Raw genomic sequence first — 23,505 nt, 5'->3', positions numbered from 1 at the left:
CATTAAAAAAATATACTGTTCCCAACTCGTTAATACAAATAGGATTCACCATTCACCAATAGTGTCGGCTTGCAGAATATGGGTCAACTGAACTTTAGGTGGCCCGAGAGGGCAGGTGTACCTACAGAAAAGGTGCATTACCTGATAATCCCATTCTTCTCTACCTATAGTAGCATCTTCCAAGTGTTTGGTTACTTCTAAGCCACAGATTGGCATTCCAAAGCATCCCAAGGGACATTAAAATAAGGAAGACTTGAATAAGTTAAAAGCTTCACTTGGGACCTTATCAGCAGTGATCAGTTATTTTGTTCCTGTTTCAAGCCTGCCCACTAATGACTAAATGTATGTGCCAGCTAAAATTTAAGCAAGAGGCTTTTTTGTTATGGTAATGACTATCTTGCCATTGTTCAGATCACCATGTGTAAGTGATAAGCTATTAATTATCGGATTCTGTTCCTTCAATTTTATTATAGAGAAGAAGCATCTTTATATTAAATAGTGGAAAGGGACAAACGTGGTGGCTATTTTCTGTTATTGACTCCTCTCTTTCTACACCCTGAACTCCAAATGCACCTTGGTTAACAATTCTAGAAATTCTATTAAATGGGAGGATGTTGTTTTGATTTTAATGGTATCCTTTGCTTTGCCATGCACATGTTATGTTTCCCTTAACATAACCCAAGATCTGCCACCATTTCATAATCTTTTTTCCATCCTGCGTTATTTATTAACCCCCCTTTTAAGTCTTTACATGGTTATTTTCTGTTCCCCGTTATCTTAAACAACAGGTTGCATTGCTTTAGTTTAAGATCATTGAATTAAGGTTGCTAATCTGTATGTAAAATACAGGCTTTTTATTTTTCAGGTAGTTTTTAGTATGCATCCGTCCTCTTTCAGTGTTGACTGAGCTGCACTAAGACATCCCAAACAAGAAAATCTGATTTATATGGGAATGTTTTAAAGTACTGTGTCCCGTCTGAGCAACAAAGCTGTCTGTAGATTGCACGGACAAAAAATAATTTACAAGCCGGTTAATTATTCTGAGCTTTCCCTGGCAAACCATCAAGATCAGAAGTGGGCAAGCATATAGCAACTTTACAAAACGTGCAATTAGGTTGTAAAGAGATTGTCCAAGCGGTCATGTAGTTGCCCATCCCTGATCATCATGGCAATACAATAGTGAGATTTTTGTAAATGCAAAATATTTCTGATAATGGCCTGTTGCTTCAAGTAGAGAAATTCTGCAGCTGCCCCCCATATTTTTGTATAGCATGTTGATAAAGATGAGACAGCCTGTATGTACCCTACCCTATAGAGTACGGAGAACACATTACAGAAGTTTGGAGATCCATTATAGCAATATACCACTTTACAACCTTCTAAGCGGTTTACAGAGAATAAGCATTTCGTCCCCCAACCATCTGGGTCCTCATTTTGCCGACCTTGGACGGATGGGAAGGCTGAGTCAACCTTGAGCCTGGTGAGATTCGATCTACCAAACTGCTGGCAGCTGGTGATCAGCAGAAGTAACTTGTAGTGCTGCCCTCTACCCACTGTATCACCGAGGCTCATATAAAAGCTGTAAAACTTATAAAAGCTTCACAGAAGTAGTTAATAATAATAATAATTATTATTATTATTAGATTTGTATGCCGTCCCTCTCCGAAGACTCGGGGCGGCTCACAACAATAATAAAAAACTATTACAGCGAAACAAATCTAATTTTAAAAAAGAAGCATATAAAACCCTATCGTATTTAAAAACCAAACAACACATACAGTGTTCCCTTGAGTTTCGCCGGGGATGCGTTCCGAGACTGCCCGCAAAAGTCGAATTTCCGCGAAGTAGAGATGTGGAAGTAAATACACCATTTTTGACTGGAAAGTATCACAAGCCATCCTTTAACACTTTAAACCCCTAAATTACCATTTCCCATTCCCTTAACCATTTACTCACCATTATTACTGGTACTCACCATTGAACAAGACACTTCGTGATCCTGATATTTATAAACAATTATTTATTAACAATAATTATTTTTTTATTTATTTGCAAAAAATATTAGTTTGGTGATGTATGGCATCATCGGGCGGGAAAAACCGGTATAGAAAAAACCCGCAAAGTATTTTTTAATTAATATTTTTTGAAAAACCGTGGTATAGGCTATTCGCGAAGTTCGAACCCGCGAAAATCGAGGGAACACTGTACATACCAAACATAAAATATAAACATAAAATATAAGTTATGCTCAGCACACCTGCTTGCCTGCCACAACCAATGCAATTTATTAATATTGGTAAAAATGCTGCTCCTAACTCATGATGGTATGTGTGCCAAACTTCAATAGGCAAGGGGAAAAAAATTTTCTCCCTGCTACTTTAACCCCTGAAACAAATGCTCTGTTGTAGAATTGGTGCAGGGGGGGGGGTTTCCCCTGTATGCTGCATCTTTTAATCAAACACTCTGGATCAGGTTTGCAATTGTAAAATGGTGTGACTTGACAATAGCTCGCGATTTGGAGGAGTTGGCATTTAATGTGATTTTCCCGTACTGGAATGGACCACGAAAAAAAAAAAACCCTTTTCCCTTGGGAAAACACATAATATGTCTGGCTATTATCGATGGCGGTGGGAAGAAATGCCCAGCACCAGGGAGGGGGGAGCTGTTGCTATGGCGACAGCAAAGGAGCCAGGGCAGCCCCATAAATCATCCGAATGAGCTTTGAGAATCATCAGTGTCAAATGGGGCATGTGACCTGAGAGAGTGCCCCCCCCCAACAAACCTTCCCTTCTATTTCCCTCTCCCTCCCTTTAGGAGCCTCAACAGGTGGCATCTGTCACACTTGAGCGAAAGAGGAACATTGGCTGCATAGTTAGAGGTATAACAAGTAGGAAGAGGGAGATTGTGATCCCACTGTATAGAGAGCACTGGTGAGACCACATTTGGAATACTGCCCAGTTCTGGGGACCTCGCCTACAAAAAGATATTGACAAAATTGAACAGGTCCAAAGACAGGCTACAAAAATGGTAGAAGGTCTTAAGTATAAAATTCATCAGGAAAGAATGAACTCAATCTGTATAGTCTGGAGGACAGAAGGGAAAGGGGGGACATGATCGAAACGTTTAAATATTAAATGGTTAAATAAGGTTCAGGAGGGAAGTGTTTTTAATAGGAAAGCGAACAAGGGGCCACAATCGGGTTAGTTGGAAAGATCAGAAGCAACTTGAGAAAATATTTTACTGAAAGTAGTAGATGCTTGGAACAAACTTCCAGTAAGCATGGTAAATCCACAGTAACTGAATTTAAACATGCCTGGGATAAACATATATCCATCCTAAGATAAAAGACAGGAAATAGTAGAAGGGCAGACTAGATGGACTAAGGTCTTTCTGCCATCAATCTTCTATGTCTCTATGTAACATCCGAGTTTCACAACTGGCTTGTTTTTGGCTTGCTGGCAGCCCGGCTGCTTCCCCTATTTGGCTTAACTTTACCCCCACCCCTAACTTTTCCATGACAACCTGGTCCCTCCACCCAGCCTCTCTGGTTTCCCACACTGAGTGGTTTTCCAGGGAGGCCCCCCTCCCCAATCTCCCCGGGCATGTTTGGTAACAGATGAGACCCCCTTTGCGGGCTCTCTTGCCTGCCCACTGAACTGGCTCATGTTGGATAAATAGAGCAATTACGGCTTTGTCAAATTCTTTTACATCTCAGTGGGATCTGGACATAGAAACAGAAGATTGACAGCAGAAAAAGACCTCCTGGTCCATCTAGTCTGCCCTTATACTATTTCCTGTATTTTATCTTAGGATGGATATATGTTTATCCCAGGCATGTTTAAATTCAGTTACTGTGGATTTATCTACCACGTCTGCTGGAAGTTTGTTCCAAGCATCTACTACTCTTTCAGTAAAATAATATTTTCTCACGTTGCTTCTGATCTTTCCCCCAGCGCACCTCAGATTGTGCCCCTTTGTTCTTGTGTTCACTTTCCTATTAAAAACATTTCCCTCCTGAACCTTATAACATATTTCAATGTTTCGATCATGTCCCCCCTTTCCCTTCTGTCCTCCAGACTATACAGATTGAGTTCATTAAGCCTGGGATAAACATATATCCATCCTAAGATAAAATACAGGAAATAGTATAAGGGCAGACTAGATGGACCATGGGGTCTTTTTCTGCCGTCAATCTTCTATGTTTCTATGATGGGCCCCCGATATGGAAAGCCATCGCAGATCTAACACATCTTCTCTTAATATGACATCATGTTTGAAATGTCCACGAAGTCCCTTCGAATAGAGCTATGGCTTGAGAGTTTGATCAGTGGTTCTCAACCTTTCTAATGCCGCGACCCCTTAATACAGTTCCTCATGTTGTGGTGACCCCCAACCATAAGTCTAGCACCAATTCTCCCAACAGAGCTGTAAGCTGATTGGCAGGAAGGTCAGAGGGACACCCCCACTGTAAAGGCCTGATTGGTCAGATTATAAAAATATGTCCCAAGGTGGCAGAATAGAAGCTTTAGTTCTTAACACCATGGGAAATTTATCTTTTCCCATGGTCTTAGGCGATCCCTGTGAAATGGTCGTTCAACCCCCAAAGGGATCCTGACCCCTGTGACAATCATTAAGTGTTATGCCTCATAATTCTTGTTCAGTCAACGAAGCAGTGGAAGTGATGTGCCGGTGCCTGGAGGCTGTTGGGGACTGGATGGTGTCAACAAACTCAAACTCAACCCAGACAAGACGGAGTGGCTGTGGGTCTTGCCTCCCAAGGACAATCCCATCTGTCCATCCATTACCCGGGGGGGGGCAACTACTGACCCCCTCGGAGAGGGTTCGCAACTTGGGCGTCCTCCTCGATCCACAGCTGACATTGGAACATCATCTTTCGGCTGTGGCGAGGAAGGCGTTTGCCCAGGTTCACCTGGTGCACCAGTTGCGGCCCTATTTGGACAGGGAGTCATTGCTCACAGTCACTCATGCCCTCATCACCTCGAGGTTCGATTACTGCAACGCTCTCTACATGGGGCTACCTTTGAAAAGTGTTCGGAAACTTCAGATCGTGCAGAATGCAGCCGCGAGAGCCATCGTGGGGCTCCCTAGATTCGCCCACGTTTCTGCAACACTCCGTGGCCTGTACTGGCTGCCGATCGGTTTCCGGTCGTAATTCAAAGTGTTGGTAATGACCGTTAAAGCCCTACATGGCATTGGACCAGAGTACCTCCGGAACCGCCTTCTACCACACGAATCCCAGCAGCTGATAATGTCCCACAGAGTTGGCCTTCTCCGGGTCCCGTCGACCAAACAATGTCGTTTGGCGGGCCCCAGGGGAAGAGCCTTCTCTGTGGAGGCCCCGGCCCTCTGGAATCAACTGCCCCCAGAGATTAGAACGGCCCCTACCTTCCTTGTCTTTCGCAAATTACTCAAGACCCACCTTTATCACCAAGCATGGGGGAGTTCAGATATTCTTTCCCCCTAGGCCATTACAAGTTATGCATGGTGTGTTTGTGTGTATGTTTGGTTTTACTATAAGGGTTTTTAGTTGTTTTATTCATTAGATTGTTACATGCTGGTTTTTTTTAATCGTTGTTAGCCGCCCCGAGTCTGCGGAGAGGGGCGGCATACAAATCCAATAAATAATAATAATAATAATAATAATAATAATAATAATAATAATAATAATAATAGTAGTAGTAGTAGTACTTGTCTTTAATGTACATTGAGAGCATGTGCACCAAAGACAAATCCTTGTGTGTCCAATCACACTCGGCCAATAAAGAATTCTATTTTTTAAAAGTTAAAAAAGAGTGGGAAGTAAATCCTGGGCTTCTGTTCAAGATCGTTTTGTTACAGTGGTTCTTTCTATTAAAAGACAGCCGAGCTTGTTAAGCCGTAGCATATTCCTGACACAATTGATTTGGCTCTGTGTGTGTGTGTGTGTGTGTGTGTGTTTGTGTGTGTCCAGAGAGGTTTAAGAAGATGCAACCTGATCAACAAACAGCAGCTTTGCAAAGCTTGAAACTTTGAAATGGAGATCATCCTCATGTTGCAAGCCGTCTTTTCCTCTGCCTGTGCCTCGGTCTGAACAATCAATGTCTGACGGCCATGTTCAACCATGGTATAACATTTGTGGGACCTGAAAAAGTATTTAAATTCATGCCGGTTGCCAGGAGTTCATGTACTCAGTCATCAGTCATGCCAGGAATTGTGTACTGTTCTTTTTACTTAACTTTGTCTGCGGATATTAATGGCCCAATCCTGTGTGTCCTTGAACCTTAAAGAGATCATTGTAGTGCATTCCGTAATGGTTGCTCCTGGCTTAGTACAGACAGTCCTCAGCTTACAACAGTTCATTTCGTGACGGTTTGAAGTTACAACAGCACTGGGGGGGAAAAGCAACTTGACTGTTTTTTCACATGGATGACCGTTTTAGCATTTCCCTGACCATGTGGTCAAAATTCAAATGCTTGGCAACTGTCTCAGGTTTATGATGGTCACAGTGTCCTGGGATCATGTGATCACCTTTTACAACTTCCTGCCCAACAATGTCAGTCAGGGCCAAAGTATTTACGGGACCGCCTCCTGCCTTGCTAAGGGCCCACAGGGTCAGCCTTCTTTGGGTCCTGTTTGCCAAACAATGTCGGCTGTCGGTCCCAGTAAAGTATTTAAATTTATCCCGGTTGCCAGGAGTTTATGCACGCACTCGTCAGTCAAGCTGGGAATTGTGTACTGTTCTTTTAACTTAACTTTGTCTGCGGATATTAATGGCCCGATCCTGTGTGTCCTTGAACCTTAAAGAGATCATTGTAGTGCATTCCGTAGTGGTTGCTGTTTGCCAAACAATGTCGGCTGTCGGTCCTGGGAAGAGCCTTCTCTGTGGCGGCTCTAACCCTTTAGAATCAACTGCCTCCGGAGATCCATACGATTTCCACCCTACTGGTCTTCCGGTAATCCATTAAGACCTGGCTCTTCTGGCAGGCCTGGAATTAAGAATGGCTGTGTGTATGTATGGTTTGTTCAGGCTTTTTATGTATTTTATAACATTGCTGTTTTATCATTGTAATTTTTATATTGCTTTTAGTACTTTACAATTGTTGTTAGCCACCCTGAGCCCTATTGGAGTGGGCAGCATATAAATACAATAAATAAGTCGATAAATAAACACAGTTGGAAAACTGCATTCAATTTTGGTCGCCACAATACAACAAAGATGATTAGGGGACTGGAGGCTAAAACATATGATGAACGGTTGCAGGAACTGGGCATGGCTAGTTTGATGAAAAGAAGGACCAGGGGAAACATGATAGCAGTGTTCCAATATATCGGGTTGCCACAAAGAGGAAGGAGTCAACCTATTCTCCAAAGCACCTGAGGGTAGAACTAATCAAGGAGAAAAGCAACTTAGAGCTAAGGAGAAATTTCCTGACAGTCAGAACAGTTGATCAGTGGAACAGCTTGCTTCAAGAAGTGAATGTCCCAACACTAGAAGTTTTTAAGCAGATGTTGGATAAAACATCTGTCTGAAGTAGTGTAGGGTTTCCTGCCTAAGCAGGGGGTTGAACTAGAATACCTCCAAGGTCCCTTCCACCTCTTTTGTTGTTATTATTATTTAAATAAATAAATCAACCAACCAAGCAACTTCAGTTAATGACGTTCTATTAAGTTAGTAATCTGGTTAAGTGAATCTGGTTTCCCAATTGATTTTGCTTATCAGAAGGTCCCAAAAGCAAATTGAATGACCCTGAGACACTGCAAGCATCATAAATACAGTAATACCTTGTCTTAGAAACTTAATTGGTTCCGGGACGAGGTTCTTAAGGTGAAAAGTTTGTAAGATGAAACAATGTTTCCCATAGGAATCAATGGAAAAATGATTAATGTGTGCAAGCCCAAAATTCACCCTTTTTGCCAGCCGAAGCGCCTGTTTTTGTGCTGCTGGGATTCCCCTGAGGCTCCCCTCCATGGGAAACCCCACCTCCGGACTTTTGTGTTTTTGTGATGCTGCAGGGGAATCCCAACAGGAGAATCCCAGCATCGCAAAAATGAGCGCTTCGCTGGCAACGGAAATCCGGAGGTGGGGTTTCCCAGCAAGGGAGCCTCAGTGAAATCGCAGCATTGCAAAAACACTGAAGTCCTCAAAACCCCAACTCCAGACCTCATTTTTGCAATGCTGCGATTTTGCTGAGGCTCCCCTCGCTGGGAAAACTCACCTCCGGACTTCTGTCCAGAGGTGGGGTTTCCCATGGAGGGGAGCCTCAGGGGAATCCCAGCAGCGCAAAAACGGGCGCTTCGGCTGGCAAAAGGGGTGAATTTTGGGCTTGCACACATTAATTGCTTTTCCATTGATTCCTATGGGAAACATTGTTTCACCTTACAAACTTTTCACCTTAAGAACCTCGTCCCGGAACCAATTAAGTTTGTAAGACAAGGTATCACTGTATTTATGATGCTTGCAGTGTCTCAGGGTCATTCAATCTGCTTTTGGGACCTTCTGGCAACGGAAGTCCGGAGGCGGGGATTCCCAGCAGCGGCGGTGGGTTTGTAAGGTGAAAATAGTTTGTAAGAAGAGGCAAAAAAATCTTAAACCCCGGGTTTGTATCTCGAAAAGTTTGTATGACGAGGTGTTTGTAAGACGAGGTATCACTACATGCCAGTTGCCAAGCATCATAATTTTGACCACATGACCGTGGGGAGGCCGCAATGTTCATACATGTGAAAAACAGTCACGTCACTTGTTTCAGTGGCATTGTAACTTCAAATGGCCGGTAAATGAATAGTGAACCGAGGACTACCTGTATGTAAACTCAACCACGATTCAACTTTGATCTGCCATGTACAATATTGGTGACTAGGCTGGAAGAGAGTGTACGGGTGGTTTCAACTCTTCATTTTCCAAAGGATCACTATGATTTCTCACCTCTAAACAAAACAGGTAACAGCAGAATTTCTGGACTAATATTTTTTGTAGTATACAATTTAATTTTCTGACCTTTGCAGCTTTGAGCTTGAAAATATCTTAATATCACAAATAATGTAACATTTACATTGGGTTCCATTGGTTCATGCATTCCCACGTGCACAAACCCAGTCGTGTTTTGTCACAAAGTTTTCAAACAACAGACATTTATTAGATGTCGAGAACAACGGAATGCTTTAGATTTAAAGGGGAAAAAGATTTAGTGTGAAATATGCACACTACCCCTGTTTCCAACAGCTAACATCAAATACACCTTTTCTCACCTCATCCCAGCCTGCTTTATTAAAAACCCATTCTTAGATTTGCAGAGACACACAATCCAAAAATACTAGTCCAAAACTAGGTGTAAAAAAGGTAGAGGGGCCCGGGCAGATTTTACTCCGCTAGTTGTTGCTAATGGTTGGGGCGCTGCACATTCTGTTTCAAGGCCATTGAGCAAGCACTGTGCAAAGACACTGATGGTTTACTCGTATCCTGCACAAATGGTTATTCAATTCAATTCAATTTATTTCATTTGTATGCTACCCCTCTCCGAAGACTCGGGGCGGCTCACAACAGTAATAAAAACAGTATAACAATGGAACAAATCTAATAATAAAATATATAAAAACCTCAACAATTAAAAACCATACAGCACATACACATCAAACATGAAATATAATAAGCCTGGGGGAGATGTCTTAGTTCCCCCATGCCTGGTGACATAGGTGGGTCTTAAGTAACTTGCGAAAGACAAGGAGGGTGGGGGCCGTTCTAATCTCTGGGGGAAGTTGATTCCAGAGGGCCGGGGCCGCCACAGAGAAGGCTCTTCCCCTGGGGCCCGCCAAATGACATTGTTTGGTCGATGGGACCCGGAGAAGGCCAACTCTGTGGGACCTTATCAGCCGCTGGGATTCGTGCGGTAGAAGGCGGTTCCGGAGGTTATGGACTATGAGGGCGCAGAGACGGTGGAGGGGTAAGGCAGGCATCCTGTATTTCTGGCACCTGAGAGTGACAGCAATGAGGGCTCAGGGGCGGAACAACAGCCAGGGCCTCCAGCACTTCCTGTTGGGTGAAACAGCATTTCCTGTCAGCAATGAGTTAGCATGTCCAAGACTGAGTGACTCAGAGGAAGAGGAGGAGCTTCTTCTGGATGCCAGAGTGCGAAGGTCATGGAAAAGACACAAGTGGTTGGCTAGGGGAAGAGTCACTCATAAGTAGTGCTGCTGAGTAATTGGGTTACGCCCTCATACTATTTAAGGGTGAGGCACGTTCCACCTTGTTGGCAGAAAAAGTCATCATTCATTGTGAAATCATCTTGTCTCTTGCATTTGGTTTGGATTTTAAAAGTCACATTCTTGGCTTTGCTACGGGATAAATTATTGCTGGGTTATCTTCAATCCGGGACTTTAGGCAACTGATAACATTTTGCTAGCTTGCTTCTTTCTCTGAAAAGACTTAAAAGACTTTTATAATATGGAGACTTATGTATATATTAAATCAATTTTATCAATTAAACAATTTGTGTGCATCTAATTATTGAGGCTGGCACTAGGACAGAACAGACACATCACCAGTCTGCACAGTCATGTAGCCAGCATCACACAGCATTGTTACTTTCGCACCAAAGTGGTACTTAGTTATCTAGTTGCATCTGCACTTTTTTGAACGGCTTGGTCGGGGTGAGGACGGGAGCTCATCCTATTGTGCGGCGCTTGGGTCTCCAACCTGAGCTGCTGGCTTTTGAGCCGACAAGCATAGTGTCTTAACCACTGAGCCACTGCGCCACCCTAAAATTAGATGTACCCTGTCACAAAGTTGTAAAACCAAGAACGAGATAAATGGGGAAGGATGCATTAATGTAAGAAGAAGTAATGCTAATATTCCAGCTACTGCATGTTTAAGAAACAATTGTGCTCTTTAGGGCTGGGCTGGAAGTAACTTGTTCTCTCTCTCTCTCTCTCTCTCTCTCTCTCTCTCTCTCTCTCTCTCTCTCTCTCTCTCTCTCTCTCTCTCTCTCTCTCTCTGTATGTGTGTGTGTAGAAAGTATATATGTCTTTACAACTAAATAAATAGGAAGCAGTGCAAGCTGGCTGCTTGTTAGTCACTATGAGAACGGGAAAGGGAGAGTAGAGGGACATATAATTATCCACCAAACTGATGTAACTTAGTTTGTGAGTTGCCCAGTGTAGAGGCAGTCCTCAACTTCGACTCGACCTCCAGGCTCGACGACTGCAATGCTCTCTACATACCTTTACCTTTTAAGAACATCCAGAGACTACAAGTAGTGCAAAATGCGAGCCGTCATGGGCCCCCAAGGCCCTCTGGAACCAACTCCCCCCGGAGATCAGAATTGCCCCCACTCTCCTCGCCTTTCGTAAGCTCCTTAAAACTCACCTCTGCGGTCAGGCATGGGGGAACTGAGATACTCTTTCCCCCTAGGCCTTTACAATTTATGTATGGTACGTTTGTATGTATGATTGGTTTTAAAATAAGGGTTTTTAGCTTCTTTAGTATTGGATTGTTGCATGTTGTTTTTTATTATTGTTTTTAGCCGCCCTGAGTCTACGGAGAGGGACGGCATTCAAATCCAATAAATAAATAAATAAATAAATAAAATATGCCCATGTCTCACCATCACTCCACAAGCTGCATTGGCTGCCGATTGGTCTCTGAATGCAATTCAAAGTGTTGGTTATGACCTATAAAGCCCTACATGACTTAGGACCAGATTACTGACGGGACCATTCCAAGTATGGCCTTACCAAGGTCTTATAAAGTGGTATTATTAACCCTTCACTTGATCTTGATTCTATCCCTCTGTCAATGAAGCCTGGAAGTGTGTTGGCTTTTTTGGCAGCTGCTGCACACTGCTGGCTCATAATCGATTTGGATATGAGCAATTAATCCCAAAGCATTTGCCTTGAGAAATAATTCTGCAAATAATTACGGATTTTGTTAAAAGACATTCCCCTTGAGAGACAACAAGAGTTGGGTGGCACTACTGTCAATTAACATATGATAGATAGATAGATAGATAGATAGATAGATAGATAGATAGATAGATAGATAGATAGATAGATAGATGATTGATAGATAGATAGATAGTAGATAGATAGATAGATAGATGATAGATAGATAGATAGATGATAGATAGATAGATAGATGATAGATAGATAGATAGATAGATGATAGATAGATATATAGATAGATAGATAGATAGATGATAGATAGATAGATAGATGATAGATAGATGATAGATAGATAGATGATAGATAGATAGATAGATAGATAGATAGATAGATAGATGATAGATAGATAGATAGATAGATAGATGATAGATAGATAGATAGATAGATAGATAGATAGATAGATAGATAGATAGATAGATAGATTAGGGAGGGAGGGAGGGAGAGAGACAAACTCCTCTGCATTACGGTATGCAAAAAAAGATTGCTTGGATGGATGGAGGGAGGGAGGGAGAGAGAGAGAGAGAGAGACACATAAACGAACTCCTGCATTACGGTATGCAAAAAAAGAAGATTGCTTGGCCTAACTTGTTTCATTATGGATAATTAATAATAATTAATAATAATAATACATTAGATTTGTATGCCGCCCCTCTCCGGAGACTCGGGGCTGCTCAGAACAATAGTAAAAAACAATATTATGGTGGAACAAATCTAATATTAAAAAGAAGCATATAAAAACCCTATCATTTAAAAAAACCAAACAACACATACATACCAAACATAAATATAAAAAGCCTGGGGGAAGGTGTCTCAACTCCCCCATGCCTGGCGGTAAAGGTGGGTCTTGAGTAATTTACGAAAGACAAGGAGGGTGGGGGCAGTTCTAATCTCCGGGGGGGAGTTGATTCCAGAGGGCCAGGGCCGCCACAGAGAAGGCTCTTCCCCTGGGGCCTGCCAAACGACATTGTTTTGTCGACGGGACCCGGAGAAGGCCAATTCTGTGGCACCTTATCGGTCGCTGTGATTTGTGCGGTAGCAGGCGGTTCCGGAGGTACTCTGGTCCAATGCCATGAAGGGCTTTAAAGGTCATAACCAACACTTTGAATTGTGACCGGAAACTGATCGGCAGCCAATTTCAAGTCTCCGGGCACCCGTTTCAAGTCTCAAAAGGCTGACATCTCTCATTAAAAAAAAAATGCCAGAGCAGAAATAGCAGATGCCAAGATTGGTGGTGGCAGGAACCAGCTGCAGTGTCAGTGCTGACATTGTCAGGTCCAGTGGGACTTCATAGCATCCTTTCTTTCTTCTCCGCTCCCCGTCAATGTTTAGTCGGGTGGGTATAACTGCACAGTAGTGCGTCCTACAAAGCTCTTAATGTTTTCAGTTCTGTTCATATTTCCAAAGAGGGGGGGGGAATGTATCCCATCACCATCTGGTAAGTCAAGCAGGATGCCAAGAAGCAGCTAATAAAAGACTGGTAATAGCAGCAACAAAGCCTGGAGCAAGGGACAGAAAATACGATGCTACAGAGCTGTGGTTTTCAACCTTGGTAACTTTTAGAAGATGGACGGACTTCAACTCCCAGAATTCCCCAGCCACGTGCTCAGTGATCCCACCACCAGACAATCAATCATATCCCACTGCGACACCGCAAAGTCCCTGAGGGGATCGAGGTCTTCAGAGGGACTCAGGGTGACCCAGACGCGTGGGGTCACTCACGAACGTGAATCCTAGAAAGAAAACTTGGACACATTCCTCTCCGTGTGAAATGACACAGTTTTGGGCCGTGCACTTCCTTTTATTGGGAGGAATATTCAAATCGGGTAAGGTTATACGTATATGTCAAGTGGTATACAAACATCCAATAACATAACTCTAAGATATGACACAACTTCCGAGTCCTTCCTATCTACATATGGCACGTAACTAGTTTCTACTGAACAAATGTCTCTCATGGCCAATTTCCTGGGACCTTTGTTGTTAGAATGGCTATCTCCTGTTTACCTCGAAGCAAGGTCTTTTATTGCTGCTTTCGTCCTGTTTATCCCAGGAAATGTAAATATGCGCCCTTTTATCACACAGTTCTCATCCTGCTGACACATTCTTGTTATTCAAGGGGGGCTGCCATGAACCGCTTTATGGCCAGTCACTTCCTCAAGCAGAGTTCACCAGAAATGCAGACTTATTTTATATGGTAGTTACGTTCAGTCCTATTCTGGCTAATGAGGTCGGAGTGTATGAGGCATTTATGTCAGAAGTCCAGATATCAAACCCTATCCTAACATTATATGGCAGCTACACCCCACCACCAGTTGTGGTTATTTCTTGTATAAATCATTTAAACCCAAGAGTGAAATGTTTCTTTACATATTATAGAGTGATTCCAACTTGTTTCTTATAGCTTGGTCTCGGATCCTACTCGCCATATATCGTCTTACCTTGTCCCATCGCCCCATCAGCTGTTGCAAATCAGTTCCATTAATCAAATTCAGCCCTTTATCCATAATCTCGAATTTAATGTGGTCCACCATATACCTATACCAATTTTGCATTGTCCATTTTGTCGCATCTTTCCACCCCAAGACTATTACCGCCAGAGCGTTTTTTATTGCTGCTTCTTTTATTTCTCTGTATTCTCCCATCTCACTACTTTTTACTAATACTGCCATTTCCTTAGTAATCGTCCATCTTATATTTAATATCCTATTAATATCCTCTTACACTTTTTGCCAAAAGTTCTGCACCACTGGGCATTCCCAGAGCATATGCATAAACACTCCTTTATCTTGGGACTGGTTCTGACGGCGTGTTTCAACCGCCCGTAATTGCAGGGTAATTAGTCCAGGAAGACACACACCACACTATAAAAGGAAAACCCAAAAGTTTTTATAAACAGAAAAACAGAAACAGCTCCCTTTTTAAATGTCAAAGGGATTTTCTGGTACACACAAGGCACAGGTTAAATGCAATCCAATTGCTCACCCAATAACTGGGAAATTGAGTCCAATTCTAAAGTCCAGAGAGTCCACACACAATCTTGAACAGCACAAAAACCACGATCTTGACTAAACAATGAATCAGATAAACTGCCACGAGGCTAAAACACCAAGCTGCACTTTTATCTGTAGCACTAATTACAGCAGCCCCACCCAACCACAGGTGGCCTCATTTTCTCTTGTAATAATCCTTCAGTTGTTGTCTCTTATGCATCACTCTACGCATGTGTGGATGTGTCATTAATTCTTGTTCAGAATCCAGGGATGATACAGATGACTGATCTCCTCCTGGGCTGTCTGCCATGCTTCCTTGGTCAGAGGAGACTTCGTCGGCAGATTCTTCTGGGAGCAAAACAGGCCTGTGGCATGTGGATGTCTCCCCCACATCCACCTCCACATTCCTTGGGGCAGGAGCTGGGCCAGAGCTAACCACAACAGAAGGATTATATTGACTGTCCATCCTTGGTTCTGGGTGGGGAAAAATTATCCCCCTCAGAACGGGTTCACAATTTAGGTGTCCTCCTACAGCTGAAATTGGATCAACGCCTGACAGCTGGGGAACCTTTTCACAGGTTTGCCTAGTGCAGTGTTTCCCAACCTTGGCAACTTGGAGATATCCGGACTTCAACTCCCAGAATTCCCCAGCCAGCATTCGCTGGCTGGGGAATTCTGGGAGTTGAAGTCCAAATGTCTTCAAGTTGCCAAGGTTGGGAAACACTGGCCTAGTGCACCAATTGCAACCCTACTTGGATCAGGAGGCTCTTCTCATGGTCACTCATGCCTTAATCACCTCCTGGTTAGACTATTGCAACGCGCTCCACATTGGGGCTACCCCCGAAGAGTGTTCGGAGACTACAGGTGGTCCAGAATGCAGCCACGCGAGCTGTTGTGGGTGCATCTATGTACACCCACACTTCATCGACTCTCTGCAAGCTGCACTGAATTGGTCTCCGGGCGCAATTCAAGGTGTTGGTCATTACATAGCTAGGATCAGACTATCTTCGAGACTGCCTTCTATCACATAGCTCCCAGTGACCAATAAGATCCCACAGGGTTGGTCTTTTCCAGGTCCCATCAGCTAAACAGTGGGGGTTTTTTCTTTGCCTTTGTTCTTAAATTTTAGTACTATTTCTAATGTTGGAGAGATGGAGTTATGGGAGGGGAAGGGGGAGGTAGAAAGTAAAGAAACTCCTTAAAGCACATTAATGATATGGAAATTTGGCATATGTATATGGTTGGATATTGTTGTGGTTGGCTGTGGCCCAGCTCCTCTCCCAGGGAATGGGGAGGTGAATGCAGGGGAAAATTCAACATGTCACAGGCCTGTGTTATTGCCGACAGAATCAGTTCAGAGTTTAGTTTCCTCGGACGAAGAAGAAGGTGGGAGTGACTCGGCAGAGGAGGGCTTGGCACACAGCCCAGGCAGTCACTCTCCCTTATCTTCCATTGATTCAGATGAAGACATTTTGGACCCACGCAAATGCAGAATTATGTGTAGAAGAGACCAAGTAAAAACATATTACCGGAAATAAGGGAGGCCACCTGTGTTTGGGTGGGGCTCCAGTAATTGGGGCTGCTGCTATAAATAGCAGCATGTGGGTTTGGCCATTGTGGAAAAATATCTGATCGGAGTTCGTCAGGAATCTTGTGTTGCTGGACTTTGTTGCTTTTTCACGCCTTTGAACCAAACCAAATGAGCCGGGGTGGCGCAGCAGGTAGAGTGCTGTACTGCAGGCCACTGAAGCTGACTGTAGATCTGAAGGTCAGCGGTTCAAATCTCATCACCGGCTCAAGGTTGACTCAGCCTTCCATCCTTCCGAGGTGGGTAAAACGAGGACCCGGATTGTGGGGGCAATAGCCTAGCTCTGTTAAAAAGTGCTGTTGCTAACATGTTGTAAGCCGCCCTGAGTCTAAGAAGGGCGGCATAAAAATTGAATAAATAAATAAATAAATGAATGAATGAATAAATAAATAAATAAAGCAGAGCAACAAGTGTGTGTGCGTGTGTGTCTCACTTCCTTGGAAGAAGAAGGGGTGTGAAGTTTCTTCACAGCTGCTAAGTACTTAATGACTGCTTAAGGGAAATTGTACAGGGAAGAGTGCTCTTTGCAATACAAAAAGAGTGCTTTGCTTATTTTGAATTTTGGGATAAAGAACATTGTTTTGAATTTTCAAATGTGTGTGTGTGTCTGAAATTTGTACCCTTGAATTTTCGGGAGGCTCCTATCAGAGAGCCCGGCAGAACAGATATTGTGTTTTGTTGTTTACATATGTTTTATCTTAAAGTGGAGGGGGGGGAAACATTATACCCCCCCCCAAAATATATATAAAATAAAATAAAATAAAATAATAAAATAAAATAAAAAATAAAAAAATAAGTTTTAGGAAATCTCTCCTTAGCTGTCGATTATTTCCGTGATCTGACTTGATATTTACAGGGATTCCTCGAATTACAACCATCTATTCAGCGACTGTCCAAAGTTATAATGGCATTGAATGGACTTATAACTGATTCTCAAACTTCCAACTGTTGTAGCACTTGCATTGCCCATTCTTTATTCCGTTTTTTTCAGTACCCAAGCACACACTTACAACTTTGGAGGGAAATCATAGTTACAAATTTTAATTGAAATAACAGGGTTCCAAACATATTTCATTGACAGTTTTTAGGTACCTGGCTTACAGCTGGATTTTGTAATGTCTTAATACATCCTGACACTGAGAAACCCAAGGATTTGTATTGGTGAAACCCGAAAACACCATGAATTTCTAACTCAACCTTGTTCCCTCATGCTTTGCCTTTCACTAACAAACACCACTATCTAAGCATTCTTATGTCCTCAACGGAAGGCTTTAATTCCCCCCAAACCCACCCACCAAACCATACGGTTATATGGTTATATATATTGCCCTCCTTCTAGATAAACCCTTTGATTCATGCCAACATTCCCTTAAAAGAACCTTTACCTGTCACAGTTGCCATGGAGATAAACTGAATTCCCTCAAGGCATCATCTCACAAATGGAAAACGTGAGCAAAATTCCCAGGAAGATAGAAGTTGCCATCTTGGATCTCAGTTTGAGTCAACTCTTCTACCAAGAGCCATGAAAAACAGAAGACCTACCTCTGAAAGAGGGTGATTAGGCAAAGAAAACCCCTCTGAATCCCACTAGCCCATCTTCAGTATAAATTAATCCTGCTAAATATATCTACGAGGGTCACCCAGAAAATAATGCACCACATTTTTTTTCTCCTGCAATAATGGTACGAATGCGGTAATGGTACGAATGCAAAACTTTAGTTATACATTATTTGAATTGTCAGGACTGCGTGTGTAAATTTTGCATTTCTTCAGACAGATAGCATAGCTGCAGCAATGTTTCGAAATGGCGTCTGTAAGTTGTTGTGGTTAGCTCTGGCCCAGCTCCTGCCCCAAAGAATGTGCAGGTGGATGTGGGGGAAACATCTACATGCTGCAGCCCTGTTTTGCTCCCAGTAGAATCTGCCAATGAAGTCTCCTCTGACCAAGGAAGCGTGAGTGACAGGGAAGAGGGGAGTTTGGCAGACAGCCCAGGAGGAGATCAGTCATCTGTATCATCCCTGGATTCTGAACAAGAATTAATGACACATCCACACATGCGTAGAGTGATGCATAGGAGAAAACTACTGAAGGATTATTACAAGAGAAAATGAGGCCACCTGTGATTGGGTGGGGCTGCTGTAATTAGTGCTACAGATAAAAAGAACAGCGTGCTGGTTTAGCCTTGTGGCAGTTTATCTGATTCCTTGTTTCGTCAAGATCGTGGTTTGTGTGCTGTTCAAGATTGTGTGTGGACTCTCTGGACTTTAGAATTGGACTCAATTTCCCAGTTATTGGGTGAGCAATTGAATTGCATTTAACCTGTGCCTTGTGTGTACCTTTGACATTTAAAAAGGGAGCTGTTTCTGTTTTTCTGTTTATAAAAACTTTTGGGTTTTCCTTTTATCGTGTGGTGTGTGTCTTCCTGGACTAATTACCCCGTAATTACGGGCGGTTGAAACACGCCGGCAGAACATAAGTGATGTACGTTACAAGCAGCGTGTCGTCATTGAATTTCTCACTGCGGAGAAATAATCTGTTGGGAACATTCACAAACGTTTGTGTACACTTTATGAAGAATGCAGTCAACAGAAGTACGGTTAGTCGCTGGGCACAGCGGGTGAGGCTATTAGAAGACGGTTCAGCAGAGCTCCAAGGCTTCGTGACCAGAACAAGGAGTGGTACTGACAGGGCATACATACCCTTGTGTCTCACTGGAGGAAGACCATAGAACGGGACGGAGATTACATGGAAAAATAGGGAGCATAGAAGAAACATCATTCTTTCTTGTGTGTAAGTTTCATTGTGTTCAATAAATAATTGTTGAAGAAAAAAATGGGGTGTATTCCTTTCTAGCGACCCTCGAAGATATCAAGGTACCATCTTTCCACATCCAGTTGTGGGTTCTGTGATTGGAAACCACTCTCCTGAAATAAGCCCTCATCTCACATTTGATTTGAATGTAGTTAGATCCTGAAAATGCATTAAATTCAGAAAGTTGGGACCCAAAATTCTATTAAATGTTTTGCATGAATAAAATTCATTTCACTCTAACAGTGCTTCTCAATTATTTTCTGTTACAACCCGTTCCCCCAGGAAGAAGTAAACATTTTGCGCCCCCCAACTCTCCGCTGATGTGAGTCCCGATCTTCACACCAAGGTTGAGAAACATTGCTCTTGACCAGCTGAGGCCATTTATCTGGCCTGTGGGTCTTTTCCAAGGCCGCACTGGAAAAGCAGTGAGAATGTCCCCCTCAATCTCATCTCACCCGAGGTAAAGTAAGGCTTGCTGAAAGCCGAGCTGGGCACAACACACACACATACACGCACACACCTGCCTCTTCCTCCTCTTTGAGTTGCTAGCTCCCTTTTCTGAATGGGGATCGAATGGGAGTCGGAGGGTGGAGGCTTGTCGGGCGAGTCCTCCGCGGGGAGAGAAGAGGGTGGGCGAAAGAGGGAAAAGAGAGAGAGAGAGAAAGAAAAGGGAAAGAGAATGGAAAAAGAGCGAGGGAAAGAAGTGGAGAGGAAGGAAGGAGGGAGGGAAGGAAGGGGAAGGAAGAGAGGGAAAGAGAAAGGGAGGGAGGAAGGAAGGAAGAGAGATAGCAAGAGAGAGAGTGAGAAAGAGACAGAGGGAGCAAGAGACAGAAAGAAAGCAAGAGAGAGAGAGCAAGAGAGAGCAAGAGAAAGAGAGAGAGAGAAAGCAAGAGAGAGACAGAGAGAAAGAGAGTGAGAGATAGACAAAGAAATAAGGTATGTGCAGTGTGCATAGGAATTTGTTCATAGTTTTTTTTATAGTCTGGCCCTCCAACAGTCCGAGGGACAGTGAACTGGCCCCCTGTGTAAAATGTTTGGGGACCCCTGCTCTTGACAATTATACTTCAAGTTAAACGGGTAAACTCTATGACTATATTTAACATCTTTCAAGATCTTAGGTGAGGTGGAATGAAGGAATGTTCCTAAAATGGATACTGAATTCTATTTCCTTCTGTCTCAAAGAGTTTTACACCTTTCTCTGTGGTTCTTTGAAGTTAAGCAAATATTGTATTGTATTGTTAAGCAGATATTGTAAGCTCAGAAAATACTTCTGATAGTGATGGGCAATATTCTTAAACTCATTTCCTAAGAGTTGTCTAATTTTCCGTAACTGTGTCTATTTCCACTGCCTGGTATGTGACTTGTTCTTGTGTATGACAAATGGACAAATACAGCCAAATTACATTCTCCAAAAAGCTTGTGACAACTTTCTTTTTTTTCCCCCATCCTTTTCTCTCATCACTTTCAAGCACTTTGATATTTACAGATTTCCAGTATAATCTGGAATGGGAAAAAAAATATCTCTCTCTAAAGCAGTGTTTCTCAAACTTGGCAACATGCGTAGACTTTGACTTCTGAGTGAGGAATGGTCAGCTATCATGTCTCTGAGCAAGTGGAGATGACGCTGCAGCCATGACTGATAGAATGGTGAGTAGACTGGTCTCATAGAACCTCTCTGGACATGGAGAGGACAGGAGATTGCTCACTTATGCTCCGGATGGCTCCTCCTAAGAAGACTACAGGATAGTAAGGTTGACTCAGGCTTCCATCCTTCTGAGGTTGGTAAAATGAGGATGCAGATTGTTAAGGGCAATTGTGAAATGGTATGTAAGTCTAAGTGCTACTGCTATTGTTATAGCAGTTTCCTCCTTTTTTGAGCCCTCCGAAACAGTCTTAGGTTGTCACTAAGACAAATGGCAGAAAATTGCATGACATTTGAATTACTCCAGGGAATATTGGATGTGGATTATAAAATAGAGTTCACAGTAAAAGTGAAAATATTTTAATCCTGGTCAAAGGAACCAATCATGTATTTATTTTTACTTTTGTTGTGGTTAGCTCTGGTCCAGCTCCTGCCCCAAGGACTGTGGATGTGGGGGAGACATCCACATGCTGCAGGCCTGTTTTGCCCCCCTCCCAGTGGAATCTGATGATGAAGGCTCCTCTGACCAAGAAGACATGAGTGACAGGGAGGAGGAGAGTGTGGCAGACAGCTCAGAAGGAGATCAATTATCTAGCTCCTCCTTGGATTCAGAACAAGAGTTAATGATACAGCCACGCATGCGGAGAGCGATGCATAGGCAACAACAACTGAGAGATTATTATCAAAGAAAATGAGGCCACCTGTGGTTGGGTGGGGCTGTGGTAATTAGTGAGGCTGCTATAAATAGCAGCCTGTGGGTTTGGCCATTGTGGAGGATTATCTGATCGTTGTGTTTAGTGACTGTTTTACTGACTTTGACTTTTTGTGTGCTGATTTTCCCCCGCTTTGAAACTAAACCAGAGCAAAGTGTGTTTCACTTTGTGAAAGAAGAAGGACTGTGAATTGCCTCACAACTGCAAGCTAAGTATCACAGAACTGATAAGGGACTTGTACAAATTACCAGTTTGGTTGGAGAGGAGTGCTCTTTGCTATACCAAAAGAGGGCTTGGTTTAAGTGAATTTTCATTATACAGAATGTTGTTTTAAATTTTCAAACGTGTGTGTGTCTGAAATTTGTACCTGTGAATTTTTGGGAGGACTCTACCAGAGAGCCCGACAGAACAACTTTTAGCAATCCTGAATTCATTCAGATATTGTGTAAATAAATACAAATGATATGCCAAAAGGATGCCCTTCCTGGTTTTTACAAAAGAGGTTTGCTAAAGCTTCAAAGGAACCTTTGAGTTGGGAAAACTGAAGATAGATGACACCCTAAGACAACATCTGAATGAATTCAAGATTGCTACAAGCAAAGGAATACAAAGTTGGCTTCTTTGACCAAAGTTAAACTAAGACATTTTTCTATAAAATTATGGGAACGCTTTAAGAACTTTTTGTTGTTACTAGGACTGAAATGTTAATAATTTATGCATTTGAATACGAGTAAGGGATCAGTTATGGAAAGAAGAGATACTTGCATATACCTTATAAGGGGTGAAGAATTGCTAAGTTTGTACATGTGATGAACAATCAAAAATCACTTATTTAAATATTTTCTCTTTCCTACTTCCCTTCCCTTTTTTAATTCTTCTTTTCTACTTCTTATTCCATTTATTATTTTTCCTTTCCTTTCTGGGTTTAGTTTGTATTTTCTTTTGTTATTATTTCTTTCTTTAAAAAAAATCAATCTATGTATATATTTTGAAAAAAAGGAATAACTTCAACTCCCAAAATTCATAGGGGTTGAAGTCCACCTATTTTCCTCATCTTTTCAAAGATGGGGAATTGAAGTCCACCTGTTTCAAGTTGTCAGATTTGAGAAACACTGCTTCAAAACATCTCAGAAGACTGAACTTTTAGAAGTACCTTCTCCCACCCCTTCGTAACACTTTACCCCATCTTTAACACTACAACCTCCCCACACACATATATACGGATTCCTGGGCGGTGGGGGAAGAGGGGGAAATTGACCTCAGGCTTCCCAAGTAAGGGCACACCAAAGGACAGGTTTGGAAATCCAACCATTCTGAAAAGCATCAGATTGGGAAAGGTTGGGTTATATATCCAACCGGGACTGCTCACGAGGACACCCCAAACAAATCCAGACCGGATTGTTCCATTCTCACCTTCTCACTTTTGCTTTTGTTACAACCACTAGATATCTGTGATTAATACCACCCACATTTGTAGTTTTTGTTTGTTTAAGTCCTCTGAAAAATCCAGCCAAGAATTCTTCAACAGTATCCATTCCTAGCACAGTAGAAGGCAAAATAATCCCAAAGGTGACTTGATCCAAATCTTCTCTGTTTAAAAATGTCTTCCCATGTGAATCCTAGAAGTTTGGGCCATTCGGGACACTCTCTACTACACCATTATTGTTAAATGTATATTCGGTCCTTTGAATTACTGTGGTACCCGGTAAAACAGATGGTTTTACCTTGGCTTTTGAATATAATCAATATAAAGTCCCACCATCCGAAATTCAATGCTTGCTTGGGGGAAAAAAAAAAGTCACCGTTTTAATCACAGTTTGGTCCAAG

This window comes from Erythrolamprus reginae, chromosome 1 (genome assembly GCF_031021105.1).
Source record: "Erythrolamprus reginae isolate rEryReg1 chromosome 1, rEryReg1.hap1, whole genome shotgun sequence".
Lineage (NCBI taxonomy): Eukaryota > Metazoa > Chordata > Lepidosauria > Squamata > Dipsadidae > Erythrolamprus > Erythrolamprus reginae.
This window is presented reverse-complemented; position numbering follows the sequence as displayed.